This window comes from Carettochelys insculpta, chromosome 3 (assembly GCF_033958435.1).
Source record: "Carettochelys insculpta isolate YL-2023 chromosome 3, ASM3395843v1, whole genome shotgun sequence".
NCBI lineage: Eukaryota > Metazoa > Chordata > Testudines > Carettochelyidae > Carettochelys > Carettochelys insculpta.
This window is the reverse complement of record NC_134139.1, coordinates 2,751,759-2,767,304: the sequence shown is the minus strand read 5'-3', so window position 1 is coordinate 2,767,304 and position 15,546 is coordinate 2,751,759. Positions and strand designations below refer to the sequence as shown.

The 15,546-nt window shown below is 48.5% G+C and overlaps 1 long non-coding RNA gene across 1 annotated transcript in view; it reads left to right on the top strand.

Annotated features, from left to right (window-relative positions):
* The window catches only part of LOC142010156 (uncharacterized), an 87,609-nt gene that overhangs the window by 1,546 nt on the left and 70,517 nt on the right, over window positions 1–15,546 (top strand). The window contains exon 2 of the long non-coding RNA XR_012644706.1: window positions 5,945–6,083. This is a non-coding gene — a long non-coding RNA (uncharacterized LOC142010156). The remainder of the gene's footprint in view (window positions 1–5,944; window positions 6,084–15,546) is intronic.

Below are 15,546 nucleotides of genomic sequence, written 5' to 3'. Positions count from 1 at the left end.
TTGACACTATTCCTTTGCTACACATTCCTTTGATGCGAATATAGCTTTGTTGAAAAGTTGCTTTGGTATCATGACAGCGGCTGCTGCTGGTATTACATAAACTTCGGGTCTTTTGTTGCTGCTCAGCCACCCTGACAGTTTGCATGATCAGGCTCAGCAGAACAAGCCTGGGCATGCAGGCTCGTTACCTCTTGAAACCTGTTTGTTCTATAACTAAAAGTAAGCTGAGGGTGTTCTGGTTAAACAGCAGCACTCACCACCACAGCTGAGTGAGCAGTTGGGTTAGTGCCCCCATGTCCAACACAATCGCCACTCGTGACATAACAGGATGCTGCGGTGTGGCCATTGGGCCTTGGAGCCTTTAAATGCAGCTCCTCCAAGAGCTGCACGCGGGCAGTGCTGTCCGCCTGCTCCGCACACGCACCACCACGTGGTGGGAGAAGCGCGTGGCAGCTGCGGCTCTGGCCCTGGTGGCCAGCCTTGGTGGCTCCGGGGAGTTGCTGGCATTGATTTAGAATGGGAAGGCTGGGGGTGCCTGGCTCTGGGGAAGGGGAGGAGATTTAAATGGGGGTTGAGAGTGCCTGGCTCTGGGGGAGCCTGGCTCTGCAGGAGGGGGAGTGCATTTATGCAGAGTGGCGGGGGGTGGGGACTGTGGCGAATATGGAAGAACACCAACCACTAGCGTGGTGATCTTTCAGTTCCTGTTGGACAGCAAGGCCGTGTCTACACGTGCCCCAAACTTCGAAATGGCCATGCAAATGGCCATTTCAAAGTTTACTAATGAAGCGCTGAAATGCATATTTAGCGCTTCATTAGCGTGCGGGTGGCAGCGGCTCTTCAAAATTGCCGCCGCTTGCCACCGCGCGTCTCGTCCAGACGGGGCTTCTTTTCGAAAGGACCCCGCCTACTTCGAAGTTCCCTTATTCCCATAAAGGGGACTTCAAAGTAGGCGGGGTCCTTTCGAAAAGGAGCCCCGTCTGGACGAGACGCGCGGCGGCAAGCGGCGGCAATTTCGAAGCGCCGCTGCTGCCCGCACGCTAATGAAGCGCTGAATATGTATTTCAGCACTTCATTAGTAAACTTCAAAATGGCCATTTGCGTGGCCATTTCGAAGTTTGGGGCACGTGTAGACGTAGCCCAAGGGAGCTGCTGTATTGGGGTTATAAATGGAGTGGTAACACACCAATCAAGACACCTAGCACATTCCACTGATTATCCTCTGATTTCAGCTTAACTTTGACTTTATCAAACTTCACTTCTGGGCCTGGCCAATTTGCCAGGCTCAAGGGAGAACACTGAAAACACTTCAGTGACTTATATCAGAGGGGTGGCCGTGTTAGTCTGGATCTGCAAGAGCAACGAGGGGTCCTGTGGCACCTTATAGACTAACAGAAATATATGAGCATGAGCTTTCATGGGCAAAGACCCACTTCGTCAGATGCAGGACTCAGTGACTTGGGCACCTACATTTCAAAAGTGACCTGGTCACTTCAAAGCCCAAACCCTTGGTTTCAGACTCAGCCGTTTTCCTTTTTTCAGTTTGATCAAAATCATTGAGTCCGTTTTGAGACTGGCATTAGTGAAACAAGCAGGATGTTTTCCCACCATCGCCAGGTGCTTTCTTTTCCCCCTCCCCCACTTTTGACCAGCAACTAGCACTTGAAATTCAACAGGGGGACTAGCGTGAGGGGAAGGCAGAGCGCTGCCTTTTGCCGTCCGCACGAAAGCCAGAGCGGGTCTGGCTGAGAGCGAAACTGTGGGGAACCACTGCAGAAGGGGAGTTAGAACAGTTCGTACTGTGCTATCCCAAACCCTGCCCCAGGAATCCTGTCCTCGGCCACCACAGAACCTCCTGTGTCCTACTGAAGGGACTGCAAAGAGATCAATCTGCAGGGAACGCTGGCAAGGCAGACTCTTCTCCCACTTTCCCCATTACGGTCCCCTGCTGTCTAGGAAAGGGGGTGCTCAGCTCTGGGTGGGAAGGTGATTGCCTCTTACCCTGACCAGTGTTAATAATTCAGCTCGCTCTCCGGTGCTCATCTGTGAGTAATGTTCCTCTCATCCCTGCCCTAAAAGGCAGGAAATATAACTCCTGTCCCCCACCTCCCCCGGCCTCCCAAGAGCTGAACCAGAGAGGTTGCACAAATCATTTCTGGCAGGCCTGGGAAAGGATTCCAGCTCTCTTACATGAGAGACCCAAGTTCCATCTGTGGCTCAGCTCTGCCCCTCAGAAGGAATGTGCCCTAGCTAGGCATTTGCCTGTGCTGTCTGCACGAGGGGCCTAACCTTGTGGGCCCCCTTCTGCAAAACATTTGCTGATTGGGAGATGGATAATGCAAAGCCTCATTAAAAATAAAACAAGCTGCTTCAATCAGAGGCATTTTTAAGAAATTGGTCCTTTGTACCTCACAGAACTCTCTGAACCATCTAGACATTTCTGTTCCTAACGGGGCCCTATTTCAATCATCCTCCCTTCCACCAGGTCACAGAACTAGTTCCCGCCATAAAAACTTTCCTTCTTTTTCCAGTTGACCGATTTTTGTATTGCAGCCATCCTTCTCTTTACCTGGATGCCTGTGTTCTTTACAGAATAAATACAAAGCTTGCAATACAAAGGTGTGAAAAGACTGTTGTGAGCTTATCAGAGGGGTAGCCGAGTTAGTCTGTATCTTCCAAAACAAGAAGTCCTGTGGCACCTTGGAGACTAACAGATATTTTGGAGCATAAACTTTTTTGGGCAAAGCGGGTCTTATGCTCCAAAATACGTTAGTCTATAAGGTGCCACGGGACTTTTTCTTGTTGTTTTTGTTGTGAACTTGTCATCGTCCTTCGCAACATAATCCAGGCTATTATTCTTGGGCTGTGCCCTAGAGTTTGGAGAAAGCAGACCATGAGCTGTTGTGCGCTCTGTAGCAAGGGGGTGACCTGCCTATCTCCTGCTGAAGCCATTTCAAGCTTTGGATAAATTATTAGACACATTAGCCCAAGGTGACTGGATTCAGGGTCTCCCATCCCCCTGGTGCTAACGAGTCTTTCTCTCTACCCCCATTTCTGAGCCCACCTTCCAGATCAGGACCCTCTTTATCATCACTCATTTTATGGACTCCTCAGGGCCTGAGATGGGAGAGAGATGCCCAGATGCCTAGGGGGAAGTAGGCTGTGTCTATGCAGAAATTTAGGCTCCAAGTGAATGTTGGCACTTAACCAGGGTATGTGCACTACACGGGTGCATAAAATTCTCACCCAAGTTCCAGTGTAGATCTGAGCCCTGTGCAAAGTGCATTGCAGTTATCATCTGCAAGGGCTGCCTTTTCTCTGGCCTGCTGCAAAGGGGTTTTATCCCCAAGATGTTGCTTGTTAGGATGGGGGTTCTCTCCTAGGGTTCTCTCCACTTGTCTTTTTGAGGACTTCTGTTGAGTGGGAGGAACAGTCTGCTAGGGCATGTTATTGCACACAGTTAAGTTATGTCTAAGGACCTAGAGCATGGCATGACCATTTGCTTATACAGGTTGAAGCTCTCTCACCCGGCACCCTTGGGACCTGACCAGTGCTGGGCGAGAGAATTTGATGGATTACGGGAGGTCAGTATTGTCTAGCACATTACCATCACTTCTGCTGCTCACTGGCCTCTTCGCAGACATTTAGGGATAATGTACAGCTAAGTAGCTGTGCAGAACACTGAGGGTGTGTCTACACAGCAAAGTCATTTTGGAATAACAGCCACTATTCTGAAAAAACTTTGCAAACGTCGGCACAGCCAAACTGCTATTTTGAAATAATTTTGAAATAGCAGATGGATTATTTCGAGTTCTGTAACTTCATTCTGTGAGGAACAGCGCCTATTCTGGAACAGGTGTTTCAAAACCAGGGCTGGATAGACAGGGGATAGCGGCTTTTTCAAAAAAGGGGGCCTGCAGTCCTGCCCAGGGTAGCCTTAAATATGACTCGGCGTCCAATCAGTGTGGATGCTCTATTTCGAAATAGCTGAGTGCATTTTGTTTGTAGACGCACTATTTTGGAATAAGCTATTCCAAAAAATCTCTTCCAGAACATCTTATTCCAAAATAACGCGGCTGAGAGCCAGGACTGGTGGTTGTAAACAAAGTTTATGGGACCGCAGGAAACTTGTCCATACCCATGATAAGTGGTCGTCCAGCTAACTAAAATTATGCCAGATGAGGGACGTTGCCAGATGAGGGACGTTGCCAGATGAGAGAGTTCTAGATGAGAGAGGTTCAACCTGTAGTTTGTAAAGCAAAACAAACACCCATGCCAGTCTAGCAGTGAAGTTGCAAAGCCACATGTGCAAGAGTTCACACCGGCCAGGTCAATAACAATCACTTGCAAACAGGTCCAACTGGTGTTTGGGTAATTTAGAATTAGCACTTCAACGTCCAAGGCAGCCATGTCAGAAGGGAATGCAGCACCATGTATGCTGAAAATGATTTTCTTAAAGGGCTGTCACATCCAGAGCAGCCAGAAACCTTTGGCCCTGTCTCTCTGTGATGATCACTTCTTTACCTTCTGGCATTGTTTAGAAGTCACCGCTCCATGAGCCAAGTGCCGCATGGTCCCAGAACAGAGCTAGACCTGATCCCAAAGACTGGGCAAGTCGAGTCTAAGGTGACAATAGAGGGGGATGTGGCAATGGGGAGCATTTTTAAAAGTGCGGGTGCTGACACCCCCCCTTACCACTGTCTTTCCCCACCTCCAGATGAGGCTGGGAGCAAAGCCCTGGCCTGTGGGGCCAGCAGCAGGGAGCTGAGGCATAGGGCTGGCAGCAAAGCCCCCAGTGCACAGGCCAAAGCAAATGCCCCCCAATGTGCAGGACTGGCAGCTGGGATGTCAGGGCTGGAGCCAGCAGCAGAGCCCCTGGTTCACAGAGCTGACAGCAGAGCCCTGGGTGCATGGGACTCTGGGTGCAGAGCCAGAAACAGAGCCCATGGCATTAGGCTGGGAGCCTGGGGTGCTGCAGCACCCCTGGAACCCCTAGTTCCTGCACCTATGCAAACCGACGGGGAAAGCAGCCACGTAACAATGAGGTGTGCATGTATAGCAATGTGCAGTCACAATGCAGCAGCTGTCCAAACATGGCTGAGGTTTTCACTCATGTCCTGCCCATGGTGAGTTTTAAGAAAGGTTTTGAAGAAACACAATGAGGCAGCTGAAGGTTTATAAGGGATATCTGACCAGGCAGCCGGGGCGATGCTTTGGAATACATATTGCTGGTGACATGGTATACCCATCCCAGAACTTGGAGCCAGCCTGGATGGATCAGAAATATCTTTTTTATTTTATTTTTGCAGTATTGCATGAGCTTCACATGGGTTCGCGGGTGTAAAGACTTGGTGTTCATCGCCCCACTTCATTGCACTCTGTAGAGACACACCAAGTGGCATCTTCCCTTTGTGACCCGGGGGAACCAGAGGCCAGGAGGAGTCCATGTAAGAGGCAGGTTTAGAATTCAGTCAGTTCTAGCTGCCAGCCCTGGGTGCAGATCCCCACACACCTCTTGTGTGCTTGCCTTAACTTCCACGCGGCATAAAATAAGACTAAAAAAATGCCATACTGTGAAACAGTCTGGCCCCCTGTCTGGAAAGGGGGCTCAAATGAGTGCTTCAACCTTAGTTTTCCAAGGTAACCAGAGATCTTAATTGCCTCTAAGGTTTGAATGTCCAAGAGCCAGCACACCTGAAAAGGAGAAGTCAAAATTACTAATTGCTTGTGAAAATGTAAAGTCTTTGTGGATACAAAACAATGCATGCTTTAAGGGCCTGAGCTCTGCTTTGGTGAACATCTATAAGCCAGGGCCATCCGATGCAGGGCTCCCTCCAGGATCAAGGCCTACGTTCTTAATACATGGCCCGCCCCGCTCTCCCTGGTTGGCTGAGGCCATCATTGCACAATGCTAACCATGCTGTATTTTTCTTAAACCTGTTGGCAGGTGTCACTTTGAGGAAAATGGAATAGGCGAGCACCTCTGTGTTAGAGACACCTCACACTGCCCGGAGCACATGGGTGTAACGGTGAAACAAGGTGGAAAGACTTTCCTGGTGTAGCAAGATGAGCTCTGCCTGCCCTCTGTAAGGTATTTTCTATCTCATGATGCTTTCCATGCTTACTGACATATACGGGAATAGGCCTGTGGTATTCAGGCCAGCAGAATATAGGTGCCCAAAGAGTTAAAGGTGTGAACATAACCCAGTCACAGCTCAATGTTCAACAATTTGCAGCAACATTTGGCCTATGGAGACTGCAGTTGGGTTGGTCCCATGGCAAGTCCTCCATTAGACACTAACCATCTGTTAAAGATACAGCAAAAGGAGGAAAAACAGTTGACGCCTTTGATACGTGAAGAGTAAGGTTTTCATTTTAACAATGTCCCTTGTTCCCCCTCCCGTTGGCTGGAGAGAGTTTACAGAAAGACCCCCACACCCATGTAATAGTCTCTGGGAGAATATTAAAAATGGTAATAACTGTGTTGGTTTCCACTGGCAAGCTCGCTGCTGGAAAACCGGAGACACAGCTCACGATCTGATTGGCCACTCTGAGACCTGCCAGACTCGTGCCAGCGCCAGGCTGTCTAGGAGATTGCATTTAGCTTCCTCTGGCTGGTCACTGGTTTACAGCAGTGTTGCGAAATGCAGAGTCCTGGCAGGCTAAGCCAGGCTCCCCTCTGACAGAAGGAAAAAGGGAAGAAATAAGACAGGGAAGCAAAGGACCCGTGGTGCAGGGAGGGCACAGCAAAATTCTCCCATTCCAGGTAGCATGGAGGTGGTGTCTTCTGAGGCTCTCTCCCTGGCTGGGCCTGTTTGAACTCTCTATGGATTAGAATGAAGAAGATCTGGGGGTCGCAGGAGCTGGAGGGAGCTGGTCTTTCAGACAGACAGTGTCATGCTTGCGGAGTGGTGGGGAGAAGAGTCCATCCACCTTATTATTTTGGCCCCAGATTAGGCTTCATTTCCATCACCCCAGTATTAGTGCATTGTTTTCTCACACTATTCTTGTTTACCTGGCATCATTTTCTTACTGCCCTGGAATAGCATCACTAGAGCTTTCTGTATGGAGCAGTTCAGTCTTTCAGTCTCTTTTTTTCGGAACCCTTCCTCATCCTGTCTGGTTGTGGATTATTGTGACACTTCATGAACTTTGACTCACTTTTCTCTGGTGAGCTTGCAATTAGGGGATGTTATCCCACCAGCCCTGATGAGTTAAATACAGCTACACACATGTGTAAGCTAAAGCACATGCCTAGGTATTCCCCCAACTTCCTCCAGGATTCCTTAGCCGCTCAGCCAGATCAAATGTCTATTTCCTTTTGCATTGACGGACTCCAAACTCATAGGCTGACCCTCCACAGGCTTCAGAAGTTGCTGGAACATATAACTGTCCATTAACTGCCCCCCAAAATCTGGGGGAGACCTATGTGTTCCTTTAAACTACCCACTGTGAGGAAAGGACTCAGATTATTAAAAACAAACACACACATACGCAGCCTAGGAAGATACTAAGCCTTAACCAATGAAGACTCTGTCTGAACTGGAATTGAACTGGTGAAAAACGCAGATTCAGCGGAGCCAAAACATTTCGGCTGTGTGTAAACGAGCCCCCAGCTTGGAAGGGGGCATGGTAAGCAGGGTGTTGGGTGATTACTAATGAAGTGCTGCGGTGCGTATGCACCACGTTGTTAGGCTAAATCTCCCCCGCGGCAACTTCGAAGTGTGAAAATGTTGAGGAGTAAAAGGCCTTGGAAGGAGTGTGGGCACTTCGAAGAACCCGTGGCTGACTCGTGGCTACACTCAAGCCAGCACTTCGAAGTTGCCGTGGGGGAGAGTAGGCCTAACGAAGTGCTGCATATGCAGCACAGCACTTCATTGGTAATCTCCCATCACCCTAATTACCATGCCCCCTTCAAAGTTGGGAGCTAGTCTAGACACAGCCCTTGTGAATCTCCTTTAATGTTTTTTGTTAAAACAAACCTAAAATACAATTTCAGGGAAAAAAATCAGTATTTCATTTTGACATTTTCTAAACAAAACATTTCAGGCTTTTTTGTTTTTTTTTCTCGTGTTTTCATTTCAAAATATCATTTTATTTTATCAAGCAGTCAAAAATGTTGAAAAATGGTTGAAATTTAAAGAAAATGTTTTGGTTTGTTGAAACAAAACATTTTGGTTGACCTGCTGTGAATTTTTTGATTTCTTGATTTGCTGAAAATTTTGTTTGACCTGAAATTATTTTTTTAAATTGCCAGCGAACTGAAAAAAAAAATCAGTTATCTGCCCAGCTCGATCCTGAATCAACTAAATATGACTCCAGGTTCCCCTCAGTGTAATGTCCCACTACCTCACACCCAGACACTTGTGGGTGGGTTAAGTTTATAGAATCAAAGTGCAAGTTTTAGTCAATGAAATTGGTCACTGACTCACAATCTAAAGATGAGAAACAATGAATCGATATAACCTCGCCCACAGAAACAGCATCTGTTTTCTCAACTGCTTTGTTCAGATGAAGCCCGTGGTCTACCCATGTTCTAGGTCCTCTTCTAATTTGATGCTACCCACTGGGATCTTGTCCATACAGTGGTACTTTCAGACCCCAGGGCTTTGAATCATGAAGTGCTCTAACAGCGTGTTCACTAACTGCCCCTTGTAGATCCTGCTGGGATGACCAAAAAGGTACCTACCAACCTTGTGTTACAGTAGTCTTGGGACTACAGCAATGAGAATTAGATAACTCTACTTTGTGCCAGCAGTGTCAACAAGGTTCAGTTAGCCTTTTAGTGGAGTGCAGGCTCCACAGTTCCCACACCTTTCATCTGCATTTCAGTGCTGTGTAGACACACCTTGGTGCTATACAACTGCAGTGAAAATTGCTCATTGCTAAACCAGTTTGGATCGTAGTTTATAAATAGCGGGGCAATCATCTGCGATGATTGACCCTTTCTCGGTGTCAGATTTAACGTATTGTAGATGATCTGTTGTTTAAGGTCAGAATCCCGCCAGGGCTGTCTTCAGATTTGCCGTGTTGCTTTCCTTTGGTGGCAAAATGTCCAGTTTGCTGATCTGTCTTTTTGGCAAGATATTCTTTTGTTTTCTTTTTCCCAGTAATTTGCTGCATGTGTGCAGGCTCTAGTCAAAGCAATTCCGCTGACATAAGAGATCCGTTTGCACAGACACTGCCTCAAATCTAATGTGACTTGTGATCATTTTCCTCCTTAAGGAAATAATCTGTGTTTTTTTCTTTATTTCCATATAAGGTCTAATTATTTCCCAAGTCAGCTCTTGCTGCATCTTTTCCTGTGTTATTTCATAATTTAATATACTGTAAATAGAAACTGTAAAGTTTTTTAACTGAGACAGATTCTAGGGAAAATGGATCTTAAAACCCTTTACAAGGGGTTAGGTTTTAGAACCTACAAAATGCATTTTAGTAGAATCCGTGTTATCTACTGAGGGACTGATCTGGTGCAGGTTCATCTGGTCTGTACCCCCTCTCTGTCACTGACAGACATCATCTGCCTCAGGGGACAGTGTAGAAAACCAGTAGTAGATAGTTATGGAACAAGCTGTTGAAAGGGAAGTTCCTATCCCTTTTAATCTGAGGTTAATTTGAGGACAAATTCTTCCCCACCTCCATAGGAACAAGATGATGAGCGCAAAGCAGAAGAACCCCATTCCGACTCCCATCCTATGGGTAGGTGGGTGCTTCTGGCTTGAGGCAGAGAGAGAGAATTCCTATCAAGGTCTAAATATCCACCCCCCGCCACCCCACATAAGCTGGGTCATGTTTCCCCATACCTGTTCTTGCCACTTCTTTTCCCTCTCCTGTCTCTGTTCAAGTGAGTTCCCCTTTTACCCCTACCCCAGTCCCTTTAAGTGTAGTTCCTTAAAGAGATTCAGCCTCTTTCTCTCTGCAGCCAGATGAGGATTTACTGAATCCAGTTAGAGGGAGTACATTTTATCAAGCCAACGTCCACGTCACCAGTTTCATAAGCCAACGTACTATGCCAGTGGCTTTTTAATGTGTCTCCTTCAGCTCTTAGCAGCACATGGTATTAAAACAATGTGATTTATTTGTTAACCAGTCTAAATTATTACCCAGTCAGGATGCTTTTACCGTGTTATGGCCTAAAATAAAATAAGTGCATAAAATAATACTTAGTCATTTTGCTGGGAGAACAATACATATAAAATAGTAAATGAACCAATGAATTTACACTGCCATGGCTCTTTTGGGCAATGCTGATCACAAATTTGGTTCCTGAACTACCGAGGTCACAGTGTCACTGCATTGTACAGTACGTAAATAGCTGATGAAGAAATTAACTTAACTCACAAACTCAGATTCTCTGTTTCTGATCTTTACCATTCATGACTGTTTCCTCTGGGGGTGATTCCCTTGGCTTTGATAGAAGGAGAAAAGGCAGCAGGGTCTGTTCAAAGAATATACAAAACATTTCCCACCCAGGGTGTCATTAAAGGGTATTCTTCCTGGAAGAGCTGCAGTTGCGATAGAGACCCTGAGAAATTGACCAGTCATACTCAGAAGTATGAAGAGAACGAAGCTAGAGGAAGTAGTGGTTGGTGAGTCAGCATGAGTAATTTTGTTCCAATGAGAATGAAGATTGAGGGTTTTTTTCCCCTTTTAAACATTTTGGACATCATTGCTAAATGGAGGGAAATAAGTGATATTATGTCTGTCTAGCTAGCTAGGACTTCTTGATTTTTAAATCAAATGAAAAAAGTATCTAGAATCTAGGTACATATTTTCCTAGGCACCCTCCTCCTGGAAGCAGGGACCAGCTCCCGGTGAGTAGATTTCTGTCCTTTTGTGTACTGGTGATCATTTTGCAGTATGTATTAGAATCTAGTGTGTGTTTAGCTTTGTCCACTGGGGCACAGAACTGAGGTATTCAATGCACTGAAATGTTAGCAGGAGGCAAGTGTTTGGTTTTCTATTTTTTCTTCATTTATATGCCATTGTCAGGTGTATTTTTGACTTGTGAGTTTTCCTACTAATGAGTGCACTGACTTCATGACAGTTTGTAGCTGTTTGTTGGACACACAGCCCTGGGCAACATTAAATGGTGAAGAAAACTGATCAAGAAGCCATTAAGTTCAAAAGTTGAGCCCGGTTTGATGTGGGTTATTGCACAAGCCAAGGGGAGGAGGGGGATGAAGTTTGCTGTTTCATTCTACGTACAGGGAGGGTAACTTCTGTTGCCTGGCTGCCTGCTGTTTGCAGATGCTTTTCATTCAAAAATGGTCAGAAATGCAACATATGTAAGTTAGAACGGACACCTGATCCTGAAGTAGACTGAGGGACTCCCATTGACTTCTGCCAGCTTCGGGTCACGCGCTGTGCTACTTGCTTTCGTTGTCACTTTATCCAAACGCAGAACCTCGAGCCAGTAATGTGAATGTGCTGTGCCATTAATTAAAAAAACCTCTATAGGCACTGGGTGAGAATGAGTGAGCTGTAGAATTGTACATTTAGGTAGGTTACTGAAGGTTGCATTTCTACCTCCCATGTTGTTAATTGACAGACTTTGAAGCTAAGCGAAATGCTGGCAATCAACTTTGGCTGTTGTTTTTCAACCCTGTTTCATTACTGTAGACCCAGTTTCATTTACTGTATCACAGGTCACATGACAAGCATTTTTGGTAACTTGGTTTTGGTTTTTTTGTTTAAAAAGAGAGAGAGAAACCCCCACCACCACCCCCAAATTATGACAAAACAGTGTAGCATCCTTCCTCCTGTCTCTTGGGTACAGTCACTTGGGTGCGTGGGCTTCATGGATTAAAATGAGTCAGCACACTCCTTAAAAATGGCTTGTTGTTGAAAAGAAAGGTTAAAACTGCCTTCAGCAAAAAGCATCAGAATCTCATTCGCCTGTAGACACCTTTACCAACTTCAGCTGCAGTTGGTAAAATAACTGGTTGTTTGGTGTTTTGTTTTTTTTTCTGAGCTACATTGCAACAATTTTTGCAGCCTGAGCTCTAGTTGCAGGGGATTCGATACAAGAGAATGAAAATAGCTTTCATCATGTGCACATCTCTGCTGTAGTGACTCAGAATATTTTGGGACTACAGTTCCTCGGGATCACGGGTTTCATGGCCAGAAGGGGTTGATACGTTGTAGCCTGACATCCGCCTTAGCATAGGCCGGAAAATATCACCCAGTGACTCTTGCATTCAGCTAATACCTAAGATGGGATGTGTTTCTGCAAGACATGCTCACTGGACTAAGCAGTGATCTCTTTGGGTGTCCCCCTGGGAACCCCTCCACAGTCACTCTGACTTGTGACCTCACTTTTCATCCATTTTGTTTAACTGGAAGAGGCTGTTGTGATTTGCTCCCGTGCTGTAGAATTGCACCCTGAGCGATGCACACCTTGAGCCCAGTAACTCGTATTTGGCCGCTCTCGGCCATGGATGATATGGAAATTTGCTATGACGAGATACCACTGAAAAAGGTCTCTCCTCAGTGGTTCTGAAAGGTTTGTTTGTCTGGAGCTTTCCCTGTTAATGCTGGTGCACAAGGCGGGGCAGGGAAAACACCCCGAGAGAGGGAAATTCCCTTGTATTCCCTTCCTTTGCCAGAGACGCGGCTCTTCTTTACAAAGCTTCTGGTTTTGCTGGGGTGGAGGAGGGTATTTGCTGTTTCCTGTACCATGCCAGGAGACCCAGGACTCCCCAGCCCTGTTCAGTTAGCCCGCTCTGCTACACCTGTGCCGAGTGTAGGACTTACAGGTGGGGGAAGCCCAGCAGAGAGCGAGAAGAGCTGCAGGCCAAGCCCGGGGAGGGCTGGAGACTCTTGGTGCACGTCGGGCACACAGTCAAAGGCAGCGAGTGCTCACAGCTTTGAGCGCCCCACAGGGGTTGAACCTGGAGGGCGACCCCATTGGAGGCATGATTCTCCGTGAGAGACGGAAAAGCCCAGCAAGGGGAAACCAATGCAGGAGCGCTGCCGGGCCACCCAAGGCCACCAGGAAGTGCTTGAGATCCGGCAACTCTGTTACAACCACTGTAACAGGTGCAGCAAAATACCACAGTGCTGGGGGCAGAGCCGTGGCTCTGCCCCCACCTCCCTGCTTCTCAGCGAGTTGCACCTGGATACCCCCGGTGTGCCCCCGGCAGGAGGCCTGTGATTCAGGGCATTCTGTGGGCCCCAGGCTGGCTCTGCCCTTGCTGCCCAGCGGTGGCCATGAGGTGGCACAGATGATTGTAGAGATATCTGATCAGCTTAGAGAGAGGTTTACTGCAGCTGTGTGTGAAGGGGCACCATCTGGTTGGCAAATGGGGACCCAGCTGCGTGGGGCAGGGGATTGCATTCTCCGTCTCCCGTCACCTAGACCCTGGCGTTTCTCACCTCTGGGGCTCATGGCCACGTCCAGGCCGGAAGCACAGGCTGTGGGCCGAGACTGTTGTGTGTGGGTGTGGAACACCTTCCACAAGGAGTGTGGCCCGCGGTGAACCTCACTGAGCTGGTGAGAAGTACCCCCACTGCCATATGCCCTTTGCTTCTCTGCTTAGCAAGCACGTCACTGCCCACGCTCCTTGAGGAGAGATTCCCGGTACGGGTCAGTGCCGTGAAGCCAGTAGGCAGGTGCAGGGGTGCTGTGGAATGGAAAAGGGGTGCAAGCCAGGTCTCAGCGGGGCCCACCCCGCAGTCCCGGGCAAGGGCTGCCTGTTCCCCTCAGAGAGGTTCAGACTCACCGGGGCAGCCAGCATGCAGGGTGCCTTCTGCCCACACTAGTTACTGGTGACTCTGCAGCCAGGGCCTGGCAGCCCTGATAGGCTCCGACAGATGTAGCATCAAGCCCTCCGTAATCAGCGAGCCAGCCGGGTCAGTGAGTTTGAGCACGGCTGGGAGCAAAGGGCGTGGGTCTCTGGGCCTTCGAGAGCAGTTCAAAGCCAGGACAGTGAAGTCTGTTCCGTAGCTGCTCATCCCCGGCAGCGCTCCTGGGTACCGCCTGCTACCACAGAGCTGTCGTGACTCTAACACACAGCTCTGCTTTTTAAGAATGTGTTTTTTTCCCCAGTCATGCTTTCAACACTGAGATTTGGAAACTCAGCAGCCAGAGGCGAAGGTTCACTCGCTCAGCGCAGCCGGGCGGGCAAGCCCATGAGTGCACAAACTGGGCCATTTTCAGTTTTGCTTTTCACAAATAGGAAAATGGAACTCAGTTTTTCCCACACGATAGGTAATTCTGTAATTAGCTCGGGGCCTGGTCTGCATCCAGGGCACAAGTTCGCACCACAGGCTGCTCCGTGTCTCAGGAGCATGTGAGGGCAATGGAAAAAATGACAAAGCCTGGCCCAGAGCAAACACTGGAGCTGGAAATCTTTCTGTGGTATCGACTCCATCCCCTGCAATCTCTACGGTGCTCTTCATGCTGCACTCTGTTCTTACCAACGGGGCCTCCAATCCCAGGCCTGAGCCTGCCAGGCCTCTGTTGTAAATGGGACACTTTCTCAGAGTACCACTCAGCCTGAATTAGATGGTTGCCTCAGACCTCTTACTGCTAGAACAAACCCTACCACACTCATCATACATTAGTGTCTCTCCTTACAGTCACTGAGTCAAACCCCAGCACAGCCGACTCTGCTCTGCACAGTGTGGCTACTAAGCACCCTCAGACCAGCCTCCTCCCCAGAAGAACATTGGCACGGGTGCAAAATCAAGCATGCAGAAGTTTGGAAAGGCCAGAATTCAGGCTGCTGGTGCTACCTCACTCTGCCCCCCTGTGTGTCTAGGTTATGGTACAGTCTTTAATTCTATGGTCGTCCCCCACCCGCCGATATTATCACATGCCTTGCCTCGTTCGGTGAGCAGAGAGAGGGAGAATCAGCGGGTTTCCCCCTCCTTGTACAGTGTGTGGCCTTATTTACCGCACCCATCTGAAGCCTGACTCAGTGCAGGATCATTCATTTCTTCTGGGTGTTCACTGGAGCCTCGCCACAGGGCTGGAGCACTTCACAAACATTGGTCAGGTTTTCTTGGGTGGTAGCGTTATGCTCTTTTTACAAGGTAAGGGAATTTCGGTCAAAATATCAAGCAGCCACTAACTCTGGGTGTCCAAGGTGAGACTTAACATGTTTATAGCCTACAGATGTTAACTTGGATTGCAGCTGAGTGCTCAGCAAATCTGAGCCCCGGAGCTTCTTTTGGGCACCCAGAGAATAAGGAACTTCACTGAGCGAGCACGTATGCACGGGCTGGGCGAAGTGATTGGCCCAGCCTCTTGCAGGGCAGAGGTGGGGAGAGAATGTGCCTCAGACTTGCTGTGGCTGGCGAGTGGGGCTCCTCCCCTGGTCCCAACCCAGCCTAGCCCAGACGGGCTGCAGCCAGGGCCCTTCCTTCATCTGGCCCACCTGGAGCTGCCATGACGGTGGAGAGGTGCCGCTCACCAGGTCCTGTGCTGCTGCAGTGAGAGAAGGCTGTGGGTAATCCTCTTTCCCCAGGGCAGCCTCCACTGCTGACCCTCAACCCCATGCCACTCCAGAGCCTGTGCCCGCCGCTGGAGCCCTCACACCTCAG